General features: G+C 41.8%; 1 protein-coding gene across 6 annotated transcripts in view; it reads right to left on the bottom strand.

The window, feature by feature from the left end:
- ARPP21 (cAMP regulated phosphoprotein 21kDa) overlaps positions 1–17512 on the bottom strand; it is a 302410-nt gene that overhangs the window by 141696 nt on the left and 143202 nt on the right. The window contains exon 1 of one of the 6 annotated variants that reach the window (XM_014941782.1): positions 16910–17197. The exons of 4 other annotated variants lie outside the window; for them this stretch is intronic. The gene's annotated coding sequence lies outside the window, so the exon portion shown is untranslated. Of the gene's footprint in view, positions 1–16909; positions 17198–17512 lie in introns of those variants that run through there. One more of the 6 variants, XM_014941732.1, reaches the window with a different exon arrangement.

The following is a 17512-nucleotide window of genomic DNA, read 5'->3' as shown; positions in this document are numbered from 1 at the left end:
AAAAAAAAAAAAAAAATCAGAGTGAAGTAAAGCTGAGCATTGTATATACATACTTGTGTATATATATATATACAAGAAATCTGGGCACGAGTAAAACAAGGCAAAACAAGTCACTGAGCAATGACTGCACTTGTGTCTATTGTCACATGGTTCTGTGGAAGCTCGTGTCAGCTGAGCATCATCCTTCTGGGGACAAATGGGTAGCGACATCCCGGAACCACCGCACATGCAGAATTTAACACTAAAACATTCTGAACTGTTTTAGCAGGTCGGACCCAAGGTTTTTGCAGCATGAAGTCCTAAAGAAACACGCGTGCAGACTGAAAAGTGACACACATGAAAGACAACGTGTGCTTCTGACTCACCCTGTGTCTAAATTCACTGAATGCAAGGGTAATTTTAATTGCGGAGACAATGGATATATGTCTCTTCAGAAAACCAACACAACAGTCTATAACTCAATCCGTACCTCAGCATAGTAGGAAAACATTGTCTTTCAGTTCTACTGGCTGATATAAAAGGTTTTATCAGGCAATTTTACCTTTCAAATAGCAAATTAATGCTAAATACATTACTGTTTTACTGCTGCCACAGGCTTACTTTATTACCAAAGCTGGCTTTGGGCTTTCTGCCTCCAGCCATCTGGGTTTTTTTGCAAAATTTTAAACGCATTACACATTTCCAACAATATCAGAAACTATTAAAGAAACAAAGAACTCTGTATAGTGGGGAAACTGCTCTTGCACAAACAGGGAAGACAGAACAGATGTTGGGGTGCTCACAGAGGTGGGCGGAATGGGTGATCTGGGGATATCAGAAATAGGAGAAAATTCAAAGGAACTCAAGGTTAGAGAAACAGTGTGATATCAGTAACAAAAAGAGGAAGACTGACTGGAGTTAGCTGCAGCAAGCACAAAACAAATTTCCAGTAGTAAGAAAAAACTTGGAGAGCAGGAGAGGCCCTCCGGGTGCCTTTCCAGCTGCTCCAGGGCAGCTGGAAAAGAAAAAGGATAACTCCCGTTTTAAATTAAACCCTTTTTTTAGGCTGAGGAAAAAAAACAAAACTGGAAAAGCAATGAACACACTTGTCCCAGCCACTCGTCTGCGGCTGGTACCTCCTTGGATAAGCAGGGAACCAGGGGATGCACAAAGGAGGGCACCTACTGCACAGCAGCCAAAATTACTCCTTAAAACGAGCCTACAACAGCACTAAAAAGACTGTAATAAAGCCTAAAATTAAGAGCGTGGAGCAGTTATATGAGAACTAGTACGGGGCTTTAGTAAGAAGAAAGCAAAATGATACTTTTATCTAAAAACCACGGATTTAAGCAGCAGCTATGCACGTAGCTTATGTAAGCACAATCATTCCAATATCATATATTTTCATTATATACTTAAAAAGCCATTTAGAAAAAAACATTTATATTCTAACAAAACATATAAACAAGACATTCATTTTAAATAGTAACTGTTTTAGAATCACAGCTGTATCAGGAAAACTAGCATTTTTGAAAAATTCAATAGAACTTAGCAAGGAAATTATAAATAATTGTTTATTAGAGGGATAACCTTTTATAAACACTCCAGACAAAGCAAAGATAAAGGCACAAGTGGGGAATTTACACAAAACAGGTCAAGTCTGCTTTGTAATATTTTCAAAAGCTTTCCCCTCCTCAAAATGTTTTTTTCTGTTCAACTTTGACCTGCAAATCAAAGTCTACCTTCTTCAGTGAAAGCTGTATGCAATGCTTAAATTTGGCACTTGGGGAAGCATTCCTTTTATTCGTACATTCTTTTTATTTGTACGTATCATCAGGTTTAAAAAGAGAAGATAAAAAGAAAAATCCCCCCCCCCAACACTGTATGAAAAACTATCCTGGCAAGTGCTAATCCTGAGTACGTGCCCTACATAAGCACATATTTCTAGGCTTAGAATATAAAATAAACCAGTTGGAAGAAAACTATCAATTCTTTCAAGCTGCGCCTCAGGTATTAAAACTCTTAAATTTTAACATGGTTCTGACTTTTCTTTTTTTCAACATACAGTGACTTTATTTTTCAAATTTGGTTATCTTGTACCTGTTCAAATTCTTCAACATTATTACCTGCTAAAACTACCAGAAACGCGTTATTGCATGTTTTGGCTGGAAAAGAATCACTAAATAAAGGCAGTTAATATGGAGCACTGACAGAAGAGAGTGACAGCAGCATCAGAAGAGAATGTATTCATATATGCTGTGGATTGAAGGTATACACATCAATAATAACTGTGACTGAGCTAACTTGTGAAGGTACCATAACTTGATTATATCTCCCAATATTAAATATTAGCACAACAAGAGGCAAAGTATATACTCCTATAGTGCCTCTTTATTAGAAAAGATTCTGAAGTATCACAACCTCTCATTAAGGAGAAAAAAGCCACAACAAACACACATTCAGGGCATATAAGTACAAAAAATAAACATCTCCTTCCAGATGATGACACTGAGGAATCCAGAGGTGAAATGGATCATGAAGTTGGTCAAAACAAGTGTTAGAAGGGTGGCCAGCATGCCCTTCCCCGGGTACATGGCCATCATTCTCCAGCATCTTCCACTCTCTGGTGCCCCCCTTAAAACCCACTTTTACATCAGGTAGTGAGTGTGTGTGTGTATGAAAAGGAGCCTCTAATGGCATATTTTAAAATATTGTTTGTCTATACGTAGAGATACAGGGCCTGTAACAAGAAATCTAGGAGTTCCACATTTTTAACAATAGTAGGAAATCGGGAAAATCAGGAAAAACACTTATTTTGTATGACCTCCTGAAGCACATGACAATTCACTGTAGCCTCTAGATTAAAACGTTCTGGGAACTACTGCTGTAACATAGGAGGCAGGAAAGGGTAAGAGCAAGAGGAATGCTTTTATTTATGCAAAATTCTGTCTACAGGATCCATTTTGTTACAAATCTAATTAGACTGAAATAGCGCTTACAAGCAATTTATAATAATGGCTCCGATTCATTTCCTAAGAGAAATGAACAAAGGAAGCAGCAGCGTGCAAGCCTGCATCCTAACACCCACAGCAAATGTGGGGGGGGAAGGTAGCCATATCAGCATCTAAACACTAAAGTGATGCCATTTTAGTTATTTACAACAAACCTAGCATTGAGAGTTGACTGCTGTTCTCCTGATTTCTTCCACTAGCCCTGCTTAGCGGTGCCTACGCTTCTCAAATCCTCTTTTCACCTTTCCCTTACGGAAGAGGAGCATTTTGCCCCTCTACTCTGCACTCGTGAGATCCCACCTGGAATACTGTGTCCAGCTCTGGAGTCCTCAACACAGAAAGGACATGGACCAGCTGGAACAGGTGCAGTGGAGGGCCACGAAGATGATCAGAGGGATGGAGCACCTCTCCTATGAAGACAGGCTGAGGGAGCTGGGATTGTTCAGCCTGGAGAAGAGAAGGCTCCGGGGAGACCTTATAGCGGCCTTTCAATACCTGAAGGGGGCCTATAGAAGAGCTGGGGAGGGACTCTTTGCCAGAAGTGTAATGACAGGACAAGGGGAAACGGTTTTAAATTGGAAGAAAAAAGATTCAGATTAGATCTCAGGAAGAAATTTTTTACTAGGAGGGTGGTGAGACACTGGAACAGGTTGCCCAGAGAAGCTGTGGCTGCCCCGTCCCTGGAGGGGTTCAAGGCCAGGCTGGATGGGGCTTGGAGCAACCTGGTCTGGTGGGAGGTGTCCCTGCCCAGGGCAGGGGGTTGGAACTGGATGATCTTTAAGGTCCCTTCCAACCCAAACCATTCTATGATTCTATGATTTCTCTGGGGTATCTCGGGGGCTTGAGCCCCTCAGCTGTGCGCCCATTAAAGCACGTCACGGAGTATCACCGCCAACGGAACGAGGCGATATGGAAGGACAATCAACTCCACTGAACTTCAAGTCTGCTCTCATCACCCGGGCTCCAATTAGCTCCCGGCGCTGTCCCAAATCCTCGCAAAGAATATTGAGTTATACCCTGGGTTTTCAAACCATTCTATGATTCTATGATTTCTCTGGGGTATCTCGGGGGCTTGAGCCCCTCAGCTGTGCGCCCATTAAAGCATGTCACGGAGTATCACCGCCAAGGGAGCGAGGCGATACGGAAGGACAATCAACTCCACTTAACTTCAAGTCTGCTCTCATCACCCAGAGTCCAATTAGCTCCCGGCGCTGTCCCAAAGCCTCACCAGGAATACTGAGTTATACCCCGGGTTTCATCCTCACTGTCTACCACGTAGCACGGCCGCCAACACCTTGTACAGCCACACTCCAGATCACCACATTTCATGGTTGGACTGCTTAATTCCATTGGGGACCACAAACAATGCCAAAAGTGCTCAGATCACCACATTTCATGGTTGGACTGCTTAATTCCATTGGGGACCACAAACGATGCCAAAAGTGCTTTTTGTTTTGTTTTGTTTAAAAACAATTCCTTTTGTTTTGTTTTGTTTTTTTCCCTCTATTCGCTCCCCAAATGAATCTTTGTTAAAAAAGTTTCCCGCTGCTGAGGGATGGCTGACTGCCTTATCCTCCTTCCCAGGGGACACCCACACTTCTTAGAGCCGGGCATGAGGAAGGGAAATTCAGTGCTGGAGAACGTTAGGAAGAGAAAAAAAATAAATCAGAAAACTGAACAATAGGGATTTCTATAGCTTGAGTATCTTTCTCCAAGTTACTGTCTCATGGTAGACCATTCTCCTCCTCAAACTGTTCCACGTCACTCGCTCAAAACGCTCCTGTTTTTCTTTGTATTTTGGAAAATGCTTTTTTTGTGAAAGCTGTTTTCTTGTGAGGATATTGGTACAGCATACAGCTTGCCAACTGGTACTATCTGTAACACTCAAATTTTTAGCTATTCCCACTGTCCAAAAGGTCCCTTTTTTTTAAGGCATCAATATTTTTTAAAGCCTTGGCTGGAAAGAAATAACCCAAAATTATACCAATAACCTCAGACAGGGATTTGGAAGTACTGAATCTGACCTCTTCCTGAAAAAAAAACAACCAACCCTGTCATAGTACTTAACTGTCTGTAGCTCAAATTGCTCCAGGGGAGGTTCAGATTGGAGATTAGGAAAAATGTTTCCATGGAAAGGGTTATTGCACATTGGCCTGGGCTGCCCAGGGCAGTGGTTGAGGCCCCATCCCTGGAGGTATTGAAAAGCCGGGTTGACCTAGTGCTTAGAGACATGCTTTAGTGATGGTCAGAGTGAGGCTGATGGTTGGACGAGATGATCTGAAAGGTCCCTTCCAACCTGGACAATTCAATAATTCTATAATATTTAAAAGGCAGTAGCCCTGTTTTTCCACTAATGACTCAGCAAACACATGCCTATCTTGGCAGACTAGTTAGCCAATTTATAAAAGGGTCTCCTTTTGTCTCCTGAAGTAAACAGGCGTTTGATGGCTATGACACCGATCACCTACAGCCTGTGCAGGGCAGAGGGGAAGAGGTCTCCACTTTTTCCCCATGGGCACTCTTCACAACTTGGCATCACTGGAAAAAGCTCTCCTACTCTCATTCACCAGAACAGAATTAGCCCAGCATCGTCCTTCTCATCTTAATCTTGGGGTTGTGTTTTGTTGGTTGGTTGTGGTGGGTTTTTTTCCCCCACATCTTGTCTTTACTGGAATGCCAGCCAAAAAAAAAAAAGTTTTCAACAATGAAGTTTCTTTTTATTTATCTGGCATAGGGAGCACAAGAGCGGGGATTGTCAAGACTGCACTTTGCACCTGCAGTCATTCTGCTGGGCTAAAGAACGCAAAGCAATGTTACTTCTATAGCAGCTTCCCCTACACATAACAGGAGCTCACCTCTTCCAACGGATGCATTTAACATCCTGAAAACAAGTATTCTGCCTGTCTGTCTTCCAAATGCAATGTACCTGTTCTCCTATCCGCTGCACTGGAAAGGCAGTTTACCAGCAGATGGGTAATACCAACATTTGGGAAACATCCCGACTTAGTTTTACTGAGAAATACAACTGCTGTATCTTAAGGGACTACAAGATACGGGGGTGCACATTTTGGAAGGATCTTCTAGCCACACCAGCTTCTTGCTACAGAAACAAAATCCAGTAATGTAGTTCTCCAACTTGCAGCAATAGAGTCATATGGGCTAATATTTTCATGCCTTTATTTACAAAGATTAAGACTAGAGAATTAATATAAGCAAGAGCTTTCCTTCAGTCAACTTAAACCTGGGCTACCAAAAAATCAAGCCCATCTCATTGCATTCCAAGTCTGTGCTGCTACAGACATTTACACACGTGCTTTCAGAAAATCACAGATCATCTCCTTTGCAAACAACCGAGCTCAAGAACCCAATTACCACTAAGTATATTGAGGAGACTATTGGCACCACATTGTTTGTGGAATTAACAACTTGTTAGTATGACAATCCTCTAAAACATGGGATGACTCCACATAACACAGAACTTTGCCTTTAAGCTGTGCAAGATTTCTTCTATCCAGTGCTGCTTGAGAGGTAACCGACTGTCCATCAGTCTGGAGATTTACTCACAAAAAACATTAAATCAGTTCATAACTACTATACATCATTTTTTCAGACTGCTGCCATCACTTCTTTATTAGGTTTTGGAATACTCAGAATGTGACTTTAATAATAAACTGACAAAATACATGGGGCAATTAGTGAAGGAGGCACTAATGGCAATCGGATTACTGAAAAACAAGTAACTGAATTAAATCCGTAATTGGCAGCTGAGTACAGGTGCTTGTCCTGCTACATTTCAGCAACAATGAATGAGAAGAAGTAAAAAAAAAATGTAAGAAACAAAACGTAGAAACAAAGATTAGATTTCCAGGAAAAATAAGCTTCAACATTCAGATGGTGGCAGCAAACCCTGCTCCTTCAAACACATCAACTGCTCACTTCAGGGAGGAAGTTCAGCCAACACTTCCTTTACCTCCTTATCTTTACAAGGACCTTCGATATATGACTGTCACAGAAAATGGACCATGTGTTTAGTATAGGTCCTCAAATATACACAGCTACATGTCCTGGTCAGTGACTATCAGCCTCCTCCCCTTCTGACCAAGATCTGTGGTCACACAGTCATTATCATCAAAATTATGAGTAGAATATGTAACCTTCAGTTTTCGGTGCAGTTTCCAAGCTTATCCACCAAGCGTACAGGCAGGGCCCGAGAGGTGATCATCCCCCTGTACTCGGCACTGGTGAGGCCTCACCTTGAGTACTGTGTCCAGTTTTGGGGCCCCTACCATAAAAAAGACATTGAGGTGCTGGAGCGGGTCCAGAGAAGGGCGACAAAGATGGTGAGGGGTCTGGAGCACAAGTCTTACGAGGAGAGGCTGAGGGAGCTGGGGTTATTCAGCCTGGAGAAGAGGAGGCTGAGGGGAGACCTTATTGCTCTCTCCAACTCCCTGAAAGGAGGGTGTAGAGAGGTGGGGGTCGGTCTCTTTTCTCAAGTCACAGGCGACAGGACGAGAGGAAATGGCCTCAAGTTGCGCCAGGGGAGGTTCAGGCTGGATATTAGGAAAAATTTTTTCACTGAAAGGGTTATCAAACATTGGACTGGGCTGCCCAGGGAGGTGGTTGAGGCACCATCCCTGGAGGTGTTCAAAAGACGGGTTGATGTAGTGCTGGGAGGTATGGTTTAGTGATGATGCTCCTTGTTTGTTGTGTGGGTGTCTATTTTTGTCAGTCAGGTTGACGGTTGGACAAGATGATCTTTAAGGTCCCTTCCAACCTAGAACATTCTGTGATTCTGCGATATGAAGTAATTCTCCGTATAAGAACTCCATCCATTTTTCCTCTTTTCATTGCACAGCCCAGTAACGCAGTCAACTGCATCTAAGGTCACTCATCAGAACCTAAAGCTCACTGGTGGGTTCTCCTGCTCGCCCCACAGCCAGCAGGGCTGACATCTGAAAGGTCACAGAGCCAACGTGTCTAAAAGCCTTTGACACCAAACACACTGTCGAAGGCATTTAATTGTGTGTCATTTTCCCTTACGCTTTAGTTTCTAAGCAACTGACACATATGGAATTTATTGAAAATATTACTAATTCAAGGAAAAAAAAATAATCTACATAAATAGAGAGTTCAGGAAACGACGTTTTCCAGCAACAAACATGCACATGATTCTATGGAGCTACTGGATTTGAATGGAGGCCCCAATGAGACCCAGCTGCACTGATATGAGTTGCATACACTGAGAAGTCCAAAAGCACAAGGCCGCCTAGATTCCACCACAAAACCTTTTGTTTCACAGAGGCAATCAGAGCTGGTTTGGTACTCCCTCCTTAAAAGACACCAAAACAAAGTCCAAGAGATCTGGGAACTGGCATATTTCAAATAATGACAGTATGCTTCACGTTGGACTACATGATCTTAAAGGTCCCTTCCAACCTAGACCATTCTATGATTCTATAAGCGGACTTTCCAAATATCTACAGAATTAAGTTATTTTTATAAGTGCAGAACTACAGGATGAATAAATCAAAGCTTTCAGCCATTTCAAAGAGGGGCAAGCAATTGATGTAGACAGAGGTAAGAAACAAAAAGCTGGGAAACGTGAGCAAATGAGGAAAAACCAGGCAAAGTCAGAAGGGTCGGTTTAACAGAGGGAAGTTCACACCAGGGGCACAACTTACAAAAGTAAAGGCCCAGGATGAAGAATGGTCTGAGGATGCAAGGAGAACAAAGACAACGGATGAATGTGTGGAAAGAGCCAAGAAAGAGGCAGAGACATAAATGCTGGCGAGAGATTGGAATACAGACAAGAAGAAACAAAACTAGAGAAGAGTTTATTTTAGGACTGCAGTGAATTCCTCGAATATTTAACTTCCTGTGCTTTCAGCAACCTTGAAGTTGGGGCTACAGGCTGGTTTTAAGGAAGATCCTTTGTTTGTATGCTACACCTAGGGATGCAGTAAGTCTCCTGACCTCAGTGTGCTTCACTTCACACACTCCACTGTTGCCAGAAGACTATAACATTACCTCCCTGCCATATTTCTTATTTTCTCTGCTGAGGTTTTAAGGCTACTTGAAATTATCTCCACTTTCCAATTTCACAATGCTTAATAAAAACAGTACCTCGAGTTACTGTCCCCCAGAACAAACCAGCAGAGGTCAAAAAAAAAAAAAATCAAGCCTCCATATTCCTTTTATTAAAATCCTCTGTCTGGCAGCGAATAGACACTGAAACCGCTCGTACATGCGGCTGATGTTGTGAGGAGCGCTGATATGTCACCCCATCATCTGCCAGCCTCAGTCCAACTCCTGAGCCCAGGTAATAAATAAATGATAATGTTCCAGGGGAAGGTTTAACTGTCCCTCAGGAGTAACTTGGGTCCTGTATGCTCCTCCTTTGCTATGAATCTGGAATCACTGCAAACCTGGCAGTGCCATAGCGTTCCCTGGTGACACGCCACCGAATCGCTCCGTCGGCTCCCAATTCTCAGGAAAGTCGAAGAATTGGGTATTACTGCACTTGCTCTCAAAGTACTGAAAGAATCAGAACAGCTCTCGTTTTTTCCCACAAATTAAAATGGTGCCGTTTAATCGTTTTGTTAAGAGGTGCCGGTATTTTACTGCCTTGTTTCCTGACACGCTCTTATACTGATGTGGTTTTCTTACAGATGGCTTTGAAGTGCCTGACATTAATAAAGAAGTGACACGAGCATATGTTATTAAATAAACACGAACAGGAATAGGTGCCAAAAGAACCTACAATTTGACTTTCATTGCCTGGACATCGAACATAACCGTGATGTAGGAAAGAGTCAGCAGCAATTCTTTGAACATACAGCTCTCTAAGAAAGGATGTGTAGAGGAAGAATTATAATTAGCCTTCGTGAGTACAAATTATGTTCTCTGTTCTCCTACCTGGAAAAAACAAACAAACAAACAAACAAACAAACAAAACCCAACAAAAAACAAAACCCTGAGGAGTGACAAACACATCAAAGAAATACGTGGGCTTTGAAAGAGGTAGGTGCTTGCCGCATCTTCCTCCCGCATTGCGGAAATGATCAGGAGGAGAGGAGGAGTGGACGGGGGTATCTGCAGAAACTACAGCCCCACAGCGATGGCTGTATGGTCACTGGTACCCCTGCCCCACAGCGATGGCTGTATGGTCACTGGTACCCCTGCCCCACAGCGATGGCTGTATCCTTACCGGTACCACCGCCCCACAGGCAGACAAAACGCTGCGTCAAGATTTGTCCCCCATAATCTCCTCTTTTCTACCAATCCTTCTCCATTAATCCAGAGCCCTTCACAGGAAGGTGTGAATTTATATAGTCGCAGGGCACATACGCTATTTCAGTAAATACCTGACTAATTTATGAGGTTGCTGGCATGCAGAGACACGAGCTATTAAGATGGAAAATGATTTATTCTGATAGAAGAGCTGCCTACAGAGCCCACCGTATCGCGTGCCTCCCCAGGACGCCCCTATCAGCTTCAGGCACTGACATGAAGCTAAGCAGCATCATCCTGGTGTGTGCTGCCAGGTAGCTGCCCTCAGACCTTGGCACCACTTCTCTTATCTTCCTTTCCCTTCTGCCAGGTAGGTGGCAGAGAGGAGCAATTCACCACCAGCAACATCCCGAAGACATACATCACTTCGAGTTCCTCTAAAATTTGAGAAGATCAAGTGGGATTTGTCCTGATCCTCCACACAAAGACATATCACATGTATAAGGTTTTTTTTTATATATATTTTTAAATAAGAATTTTAAAAGACATATCACATGTATAAGGTTTTTTTTATATATTTTTAAATAATAATTTTATTATCATCAATATTTATTATTTTTTTTTTAAAATCAGAAACCAAATGATACTGAAAAGAGGCGACACCTCTATGTATTTTTTCTGGGTGATCCAAAACTCAAATTTCTTCGTGTTCAGGGAACATCTCCTGAAAGTTCTCCTTTCCTTTGCTGTCCTTCTAATTCTGATGCCCCATAACCTGATTTCCCATTAGTATCTCCCAGCAGTACTACCACTAATCCTCCGTTACACCCCTTACCCCATCACTCCTTAATCTCTGCCTCTGATTTCGAGATGGTTACCTCAAGAAGCAGGTCATTCAAGGACTTCTTGCAAATGATGTCATTTTCACCAGTACACAGATTAAATCAAAGTTACATTATCCATCAGGAATAATTCATTGCCTTCAGTAGCAACAGAATTCTTAACGCTGCTTGCCACAGTCCTTGGCACTAGAGACCCCTCCATTTTGCTGCTCGGATGCAGAGCAGATCGCGATACCGTAGTAGAAGAGCATATTGAGACACACAATGCTGGTAAAAACAAAGTATTTCTCCTATCCAGTTACACTTGTTTTCTACAAGTTAAAGCTTCTACAAAAATCATACCTGAATCAAAAATGATTCTGTTGTCGTTTTCTTCATGGTAGCGTGTGTTATGAAATACGGCACTTTAAGATGCCCTAAGTTCCTCACTTAGCTTTCCTTTTAGACCTGTGTTCACAATTTGCCTTTTTTTCATTTGTCGGTAGCAGAAAGCTCTGAATTCTTCTTAAAAGGAACAAAAACCAAAAGCATGAAAGTCAGACCTCCTCAATTCAGATTTCATGGCTTATAAAGTACACAAATTATAAAGCTATCAGCCATTTCCCGGTCTTACATTAAAATCTGCACTGAGCCTCCAGAATGGACCAATTTATTCGATGTGTTTCTCCTAAAGCTTTTATGACACCATAAACATTTCTGACTCCATGACAAATACTTTATAATACATTAAGCAAGCTCATTCAAACGATTCTAAACGTTATGCCAATGGCAATGTGTCTAGAAATGGAACAGTCACTTGAAAATGGAGAAACCTTGAAGTTTAGTCTGAACCACGGCAATTTACGGTTCACTTTGGTGCAACTGAAGGCAAAGCATTTCAAATTAAGTGTGATAGCACAAGCACCCAAAAAAAAGCACAAGGTGGGCATATTCTCCAGAAGGGCATCATTTCGTACCCATTTCACATGAGAGCATCGACACCAAAGCCTGCTCCCCAGTCAAGCTTCCCACTGAATTCAATATTAATTAGCATGGAGCATTTAACTATACAACGGTTTAATTGTACTCCTAACGTGCTTCTAATCACCGCAGTTTATCTGCATTAGCTTCATCCAACCAAGGAGCCTCGCCATCCCTCTTCACTCAGGAACCCATCGTGATAACTTTCTTCACATCAGAGCATCAGAAGCTCTGCAAGTCACCAAACCCAAAATGCAGGCACTCCCCGCGAAGGAAAATACCTCAAACCCACTCTCGTATCTCATGATATAAGGAAAATTTACAAAACGCATTCTGTATTGAAGGCAGGGGGAGACTTCAACTCAAGAGGCAATAAGCAGACAAATACCACCACAGGATTAATGAATGACAAAACTATTAGTTGTTCGGGCACGCTTTTGATAACAGAATTCAGTTCCTAGCATAAAAAACCGGCTCTGATGACTTTATGAATCCAGCAAAAAATCACTGCCGTGTGGCCATAAAATTTGGGATGAAACAGAAGCCTGAGAGCAGTTGATTTCTCGTGTGTTTGATGTTTATGCTTCAGCATAGATTGCAAACAGAAGATAAAAACTTTGATAAATAAATCCAGACTATTTAACAGTGGGGGAATGGGGCATAGGGGGTTTTGTAGTGCTTGCTATCTTTTGCCTAATCACCAATTTATTTTTTTAACACTGTCCTGCTGACCATTTAAGCTTTCCTTTGACTCAAAAGCTTGGAGGCATCCAACTTAGGAAAAGGACAGTTTTATCAGTTGGAAGATGTTACTAAGCTTCTATAATTTTAATACGGGCACTGTATAAACAGCTCATAAATACATCACAGTATTGCCTAACAGTGAGAAATACACTCAAAAGCATTAAATTACAAGAATATTTTTCATAGGACTTTGCTTTCTTATGCTACTCTTCTTGTTAACTGTGACTCTTGGCCTGAAAAGATCAAGAGCAGCCATCTGATTTGGAGAAAGAAGCGAAACTGGGACGCTTTTATGCTGTGAAAACCATCTTCTTTCACTTATCAAAACGCGTTTCTCACCTCACATACTTCAACATACACTGTGTGAACACGTCTGCCCTGAGAACAGCTTTACGTGGTTACTGCCTCCATAGCTTGCCCGGGAGTAAAAAAAAATACTCTAAATCCCCTGCTTCAGAAAGTCACTGGATATCCCAATCATAAATTTCAAATTCCCAGCTGTCACTGCCTAACTACGCCCTCTGCATTTCAGCTAAGTCATGCTCTATGACATTATCACCCTCTCACACTTTGTACCTTCTTTGACATTAACAGAAAAAAAACCAACCTGTGGACTGTCTAACGTTTTTCACCATGTTGATCACAGAAAAAATGACTTCAATCTAAGTAGCTCTTATGAACTCATTCTGCTAAATATGTTCTTTCCTTCACTCCTTGTTTCTCTATATTCCCCCCCCCCCCCCAATATTTATTCTGCTTTTTCCTCTCTGTAAAATGGAATTGGGGGGTGCGTACAACAGCGATGTAACATGTTCAAATACCAGCTTATTACTTATTTAGGAATCTGGACTGATGTAACAGGGTTTAAAGATCTCACCACGCCATTAAAAGCTGACACATTTGAATAAAAGGAGGCCTTTTCCGCAACTCCTTTTTCCAAGGAACCATAAAGAAGTCTACTGATGATGGATGACCTGAAAGCCTGGAAACCACAAGAGGGAAAAAGGAAGTGGCAGTAAAAAACCAGGAATAAGGAAAAACAGGTGGAAGAGGGCAATTGGGGTAGGACAGTATGAAAGTGTTTGTTTGGGGGGGGGGGTTGGTTTTTCCCCCCTCCCCTAAAGGTGACAAAGAGCTCCAATACTCTTCCCCTGGAATTAATGCCATCCATAACTTTGGATTGTATACGCCACACATTAAGTATTAATACACATCACTGATGGATACTTATGAAGATAAGCTACAGAAAAACACAGGAGACCTCTGCATAGGGAGCACTCTTAAATAGGGTCACTGGCAATGCATCACCAAGTTTATCTACTGTAAAACCACTTCATGAGATACCGCAGAGTCTAAAACTAGAGAAACTTCAGACATCTAAGAAACGATGAGCAGTCTGCCTCTGACATCCTGCAACTAAACTGTTTGGACCTTCGCTGACAAAGGAGGACTTGCTGGGCAAGAACCCATCCCAGGCATCATTTATCAAGGAATGAGTCCTGATTAAAACAAAAAACACTGTAGTTTTAGGGTGTAATTTCTTTTTTCATTTTTTAAGAAGTTGTGTGGGCGCACACTGGCAAACCATAGAGGCTGTTATTATGATTTAAGTCTCCTTCTTAAACAAGAACACACAAGAAAAACATATCCTGTCCACAAACAGTAACCAGCATGTCTACCTGAACGTTTAGGTACGTTTAATATATTGCCAAAAGAAACCAGGACCAAACAAGAGTCATTCCTTGCACTTGTTCTGAAGGTATTTCCTTCCTAGAAGCGTTTATCATGAAATTATTACATTAAAATATTTGTAATGAACAAACATGTACATTTATTTACAGCTACATGATTCTGGGAAGTCACCATTTCACGTACGAAGCGGAGAAATTAGGAAACAAAACAAAACCCAGCAATTAATCAGGGAGCCTTATCAACCAGCAGCGACCCACGTACGACTGGAAGTCTCATTTGATGGCTGTCAAAAAGCAGATACGTGACCTCCCATAGGGTTTGCATAATTTATCTGCAATTCAATTCACCCAGCCTCAAAATGGGGAAAATCCTACTTACCTGGACTGCAATTTTCCATCAAAACAGAAGGCGCCCTAGAAAGGCACGTTACCATCCAGACACAAAGATGTTCAACACACACCGTACGTTCAAAGTCTTGTAGAACCAAATGCCCTCCACTGGCACGTACAGAGCCTTTGCCAGGTATTACTTGTTTGATGAATGTTTCAATCTTCTAGAAGAAAAAGTGACCCATTTGCTTGACTTACTACCTCCTGGGAACGTTAATACAAGAACTTCAAATCTTACAAATGAACGAACAGGGGACAAACGGATTTTGCAAGTTTATTGCACGGTAGTTACATTACTTCTCAACCGGCCAATCTATAATGGCATTTTAGAAAATAAATTACTTAACACAAATAGCGTTTGCTTTAAATAATCGTGTAAGTTACAAATTATCTTTCCCACTGAGCAAATAAATCGAGCTGGGAGCACTCACTGGATCGAGCCATTCATTTGTGAGTTATACCCTATAAACAAGGATTCGCCAATCTGCCCAAATCCTTCTCCTTCTCTGGAATTAATGCCATCAAAATTGATAACACCACTCAAGGCAAGTTACATATCCTGTATGTTACGAGCAGAGGGGCGTATCATCAGCTGGTGTAAATCTATACTCTTCTTAAAACCAATGGAACTACATCAATTCACAGCTGCTCAAGATTTGTCCCTGTGTCTGTCTTTAGCACTGATAAAACCACTGAACCAAAGCCTGGCCGCCCTTCCAAAATTTAGAGCTCCCATTGATTGTCGTGATGGGAGAGCCCTTCCTACGGGAGGAAAGGCAGACTCTAAGTAAGACATCCTAGAAACAGCGCGCTTTCTTTCCCCCCCCTTTCATTCCAAGTTTCAAGTTAGTTGGTAAAATCATAACCTGGGAAGAAGCCAAGAGAGCAGCAGATTTTTTTTCCTCTCTGTGTTCCCAGGAATTCTGTTTAATACCAGTGATTTATCAGGCCAAGTCTAGTTTACTGTAATCATGCAAATAACCCCAAGTAAAGCCCAGAGGAAATGCAGCACCATCAGAAACATGGTTTTCCAGAAACATGGAAACAGTTTGACTCCAGCAGGATGAAGTTTCAAGAAGTGACTGTTGCACTGCTCTTAGCTCTTTCCAAAATCTATCATTACACCTGTGTTAAAAACCTCATTATGTTTCCTTCATCATCCTCATACAGCCCTTTAGGTCATCCTTCCTCCAACGATACGATGCAGCGCAACGCTCCTCTGAGCACCCCTCACTTGCACCCTTAGCCCTGGGGCAGTCAAAAGGACTAACTTAAGGCAGAAAGAAATAAATTGCCCGAAAAAGGATTTTGCAGGAGGGGTTTCTCAGCCGTTTCTTAGACTACCATCCTGTAAAACTGCAGTCAGAGAAAATACACTTGTTTTATAGAAGACATCTTTAATCAAGGGGAGTTTCTCTACGTGATTCGGGAGCGCGTGGATTGTTGCAAATAGCTAATAAATGTATTTCTGACTACAGATACCAGGAACCAAACAAGGCAGTTTTTCCAAAGTATCTACACACATCCTGCATAATGGAATACACCATAGTTATCTATAGACATTCTCCTTTACAGATAGATCAGAAAAGGTTTACAGCTGCTTGCATCCTACAAGCATCACATGCAACAAGGATTTTCTGCATCAACTGAATTAACTTTTAACTGCAAGTAATAAAAACTCAAAACTCCTGCCTCAGGAGGCTACCAATAAGAATAATTAATGATTAAAACTGGTTAGCACAAAAAAAAAAAAAAAAAAAGTATTTTTAAGATGTTCCCTAGCGCTATTCCACTGTAAGACATTTCAACATTAAAAGAATTAAACTGGAACATTCTTCTTCAACTTAAGCACACCCACATACACTCAGATTTATCAACAGCACAAAACCATTTCCTATCTACGGTCTGTTTCATACAACTTTTTAAAATCAATTTCTTAAATCATCTTAAGACGCCACAAAACAGTTCAACTCGAAACCAGCTAATCGGATCCCCCTTCTGCACAGCTGCATTTTCTTTCATTAATCTAATAGAAATATCTGCGGGGATTTCCCCTTTTTACCTTCGCATTTCTCCTTTTCCAGTATCCACAACCAATCACCGCTCTGCTCTTCCATTATGCTTCGGATATGGCAGAGTGAGAAGCATCTTCGTTAAATCGCATTAAAAACAGAAAACCCACCCGATCTCCCCAGCGGAGCATGCTCTGACAGTGCTGATCCCAACAGCTCTCTCAAGGTAACCATGCCCAGCTGGGAACCCACAGGCACTGTCAGCGCGAGATTAGCAATTTGCAAGCCTAATTGCGCACACAAACTTGCCTCCATCCGTGACGAAGACTGCTAAAAACAAAAATAAATCAGCGTGCAGTTAAATCAGGCGATTGAAAAGTTGAGGGTCAGTTGACAGTATTTTTTTTTTTTTTTTTTTTTTTTTTTTTTTTTTTTTTTTTTTTTTTTTTTTTTTTTTTTTTTTTTTTACTTTTTCCCCCCCTTCCCCATCCCCCCTCAAAAGCTTCCATCGCTCCGTTACTCGCCTAAATTTCAGAGGAAGGTGCCCCCGGGCATGCATCTAGCTCGGCGCGATGGCAGGGAGAGAAGTGGCACAGGTGAACGGCACAAACCCTCGTGCTGCTGGTTTAATGCCTCATCGTCCCCCTCCGTCC

The sequence above is a fragment of the Calidris pugnax genome, unplaced genomic scaffold, assembly GCF_001431845.1.
Source record: "Calidris pugnax isolate Ruff unplaced genomic scaffold, ASM143184v1 scaffold23, whole genome shotgun sequence".
Classification (NCBI taxonomy): Eukaryota; Metazoa; Chordata; class Aves; order Charadriiformes; family Scolopacidae; genus Calidris; species Calidris pugnax.
This window is presented reverse-complemented; position numbering and strand designations above follow the sequence as displayed.